We start from the raw sequence: 4,106 nt of genomic DNA, 5'->3' as shown, positions 1-4,106 counted from the left end.
ATTTTTTGTTTCGGGGGCCAAATTGGTTAATTTTTTTTTTTCGGGGGCCTAATTAGTTGTTTTTTTTTCGGGGGCCAAATGTCAATAGTAATAAGGGTGTGTGGAGATATCTCATAAATAATCAATTCTAAAATGTTATTAGTTAATTTTATGAGAAGCAGCAACTCAGAAGCCTCAGTAGTAGTAGTAATAGCAGTGGTAGCGGTAGCATAATACAGCAGCGTTTAACCTCCTCCATTCTTCCACCATTTTCGCCTGTATCTCATGGACTGTGTAATTGGTTTCCCCTTGCCAGATCGCCCACCGCCTGCGTCTCAGTTGGCCTGCGACCGCAGTAAGCAAATTGGCTCGACTAATTGGTATGAATATATTTTCTTAAATGGGCAGGTATCGACGTTATTGGCTGACCACTAACTCGCATGTATAGACGCTGTAATTAACTGGAGGATGAGGATTTTGAGGGTAAGTGGATAATTCTCTCTCTCTCTCTCTCTCTCTCTCTCTCAGATGCTGTTAGAGAGATGAAAATGCATATTGACAATGTTATTACGTGAAGCAAGCAATCTATGCTGAGGGAAGGCTGCATTTTATTACATGCTGTTAATTGATAATAAAATGAAAAATTTCCATGCTCATTTCACACGCACGTACGCGCGCACACGTACACACGCGCACACACACACACACACACACACACACACACATATACATACATATATTGATGCATTTAACTTTATAAGTAACTGCAGTGTTCATGCCTGTTAATATCTTTTATGCAGTGTTTTGATTTTTAAAGAATTAACTAATCCTCAGTATTAACACCGATATTTTTATTTTTTTTTTTGTAATGGCCATTCGTGTACTTTAACGCTATTTTTAAAACCACTAGAAAGTACATTTTCACAAAGTTCCCTGAGACAGACTAAACGGCGTCAGCAGTTACTCCGCGGTATTATTTTCTGGAATGAAAAGTACGCCAAGGGTCAGATACTACTCGTACAATCATTTTATATCGTAGGCCTCTCGTCCGATCACCAGATGTGCTATGACTGACCCTGAACGTTCAAGGAACAGGCTGGAGGGCGTAGGTTAAAACTGCATAGCGTACGCGGTGGATCCCATTCAACAGACGGTTAATTCCACTGTACCTGTCGGCTGACTTCTGTTGGAAAGCAGCAACCGGGTGGAGGGCGTTGGAAGAGGCGGGGCGGGGGCGGGGAATTTTACAACACTAATCTCAGTTTACCGAACACAGAAAAATGTAAAATTATCGGAGAAATCCACGCATAATTTTGCGTAATCTTGCTGACAAAGTGACAAAGAAACAAACCTGGCCAAAAATGTAATATCCTTTCCAATTTTAAACAAAAAATGGACAAGTTTATTCGGGGCAATCGAGTTTTCTGTACAGCATATAATCAAGGCCACCGAAAATATAGATCTATCTTTCGGTGTCTTGGTATAATGCCCATGAAACTTTAACCACGGCCCGGATATGGCTAACTTTAACCTTAAATCAAATAAAAACTGCTGAGACAGAGGCCTTTATTTTTTGGTATCTATGATTGGAGGGTGGATGATCAATACACCAGTTTGCAGCCCTCAGGCTTTGGTAGTTTTTAAGATCTGAGGGCGGACAGAAAAAGTGCGGACGGACAGACAGAGCCGGCACAATAGTTTTCTTTTACAGAAAACTAAAAAGAATTGGACATCTGGTGCAATTAGAAAATCACCCAGTGAATTTAACAGGTTCCAGATGAGTCGGTATCAGGAAGTGACAGTGTACCTGGGGTTAGTGCTGTCCGCTTCTTGGCTTCTGACTTCTTTGTGTGAGGAGGAATAGAAAATTCAGACGTTATCACTCTAGAATTTTGTGTAAGAGACAGAAGCTTTTATTTTTTTGGTTCACAGAAATGTTGGAAAAGTCACAGATCTCTCAATGTTCCCTCTGTGAAACCAATTTGTGTCCTCTTTTGGTGAATTTGCCAAATGAGCTGAGCACCTGAGTTCAGGAATATGAAATGTGTGTTGATTAACTAGAAAAAAATAATTTCATATGATTCATTATGGTCCTTAACGTTTCAGGAGACCGCAGATCTTCGTGTATATTCAAAATTACTCTGAATTCTCAAAGCTGTTATCTTTTACAGCAGTATTAGTATCATTGTTAACAAGATCAGCAACAAGAAACTTTCACATTACTAAAGGTAACAGTGTTATCACTGTAAAATATGATAACATAATAATACCAGTATCAAGTACCAAGGTTCTACACCATATTGGACGAAGCTTATGACCTTGTCAGTTCATAACAAAAGGCTTATGGACATAGAAAATGCTCTTAAACTTTTGCCATATACTGACTTTCCTGTCTTCTCTACACTTATAAGTGAATAACATTTTATTTTAGTTTCTAATTAATTAAAAAACCAAAGACATTTATCATTCTTTGTGGTAAATTAAACATTTTAACTCAATTATTTCCGTGCTTAATTATGAACCATAATCTCAGGGACACATTTGCAGTTTTATGTAGGACATAATTTTCTGTTATCGGAATTCTGAGAACAGTTAACAAAGTGATTCTTTTTCCCTTCTAGAGCTGATGTTTCGGAATCCGCATCCGGCCTTGTTGTGCGCAAGTTTGCTTCATCCGAGCCCTTTCCTCTTGAGCTTTCTTCTTTTTTTTTTGCCTCTTAGTCCTTTCCCATTTTTGGTTTTCTATAAAAGAAAACTATTGTGCCGGCTTTGTCTGTCCGTCCTCACTTTTTCTGTCCGCTCTCAGATCTTAAAAACTGCTGAGGCTAGAGGGCTACAAATTGGTATGTTGATCATCCACCCTTCAGTCATCAAACCTAGTAAATTGCAGCCCTCTATCCTCGGTAGTTTTTATTTTATTTAAGGTTAAAGTTAGCCATGATCGTGCTTCTGGTAACGATATAGGCCAGGCCACCACCGGGCCGTGGTTAAAGATTCATGGGCCGCAGCTCATATTGTACCGAGACTACCGAAGGATAGATCTATTTTGGCCTTGATTATACGCTGTAACGGCTGTGCAGAAAACTCCATTGCGCCGAAGAAATTTCGCCGCATGACTCGTTTTTCGTCTTGATAATAATGAAGCTTAGGATCAGCCATAACAGATAATGAAGAGGATGATGTAAAATGATGAAATCCCGGGACGCCATAACGAAAAGAAATCCGGGACGACAAGAGTTACCAGAACGAACGATGAGACCAAAATAAACGAAGAAACGACCCGGATTTAGCACACTTGGAAACAACAAACCCTGATGAGAATTCGAAGGCAACAATTCGAAAAAGGCAATAATAATAATAATGCAATAATAATAATAATAATAATAATTAATAATAATAATAATAATAATAAATAGATAAAAAGTAAAAAATGGCCCGAAGTTTCTTCGGTGCAGTCGAGTTTTCTATACAGCCGCTACAGCGTATAAATCAAGGCCACCGAAAATGGATCTATCGGTGGTCTCGGTATAAAGCTGTATGAGCCACGGCAGGTGAAACTTACCACGGCCCGGTGGTGGCCTATCCTATGCCATTGCCAGAAGCACGATTATGGCTAACTTTGACCTTAATTCAAATAAAAACTACTGAGGCTAGAGGGCTGCAATTTGGTGTGTTTGATGATTAGAGGGTGGATGATCAACGTACCAATTTGCAGCCCCCTAGCCTCAGTAGGTTTTAAGATCTGGGGGCGGGCGGACAGACAAAGCCAGCACAATAGTTTTCTTTTACAGAAAATTAAAAATGGGATTTTTATAATTCACTGTTCTCAGACCTCAAAAAGCAGAGAATTGTGCCGTATATAAAGATGCGAATGCGTGCGGAAGAAACGGGTCTCAGGGAATGGACTCAGTCTTTGAGTTTTATATTTTGTTTAGCTTTTTGTTTAGCTTGATGCTCTATTTCCCGTTTATTTTGTTATTGTTTTAAATTTTACTCAGCAAGGAAACGGATAAGTTCAAATGTTTAATTTACTTTATAGAAAGAGAAATGCCGTTTTTAAAGCGGATACGATAATCAGTAAGCAAAAGCTTTAGAGCATTTCGAGTGTCCATTAGGCATTTTGTAAA

General features: G+C 39.0%; 1 protein-coding gene across 1 annotated transcript in view; it reads left to right on the top strand.

Annotated features, from left to right (window-relative positions):
• Nucleotides 1-293: 293 nt before the first annotated feature.
• LOC136833725 (protein snail-like) overlaps nt 294-4,106 on the top strand; it is a 94,467-nt gene continuing 90,654 nt past the window's right edge. Inside the window, exon 1 of the mRNA XM_067095937.1 lies at nt 294-462. The gene's annotated coding sequence lies outside the window, so the exon portion shown is untranslated. The remainder of the gene's footprint in view (nt 463-4,106) is intronic.

Source organism: Macrobrachium rosenbergii, chromosome 52 (genome assembly GCF_040412425.1).
Source record: "Macrobrachium rosenbergii isolate ZJJX-2024 chromosome 52, ASM4041242v1, whole genome shotgun sequence".
Lineage (NCBI taxonomy): Eukaryota > Metazoa > Arthropoda > Malacostraca > Decapoda > Palaemonidae > Macrobrachium > Macrobrachium rosenbergii.
The sequence above is the reverse complement of the archived record's forward strand: the minus strand, read 5'-3'. Positions and strand labels throughout refer to the sequence as shown.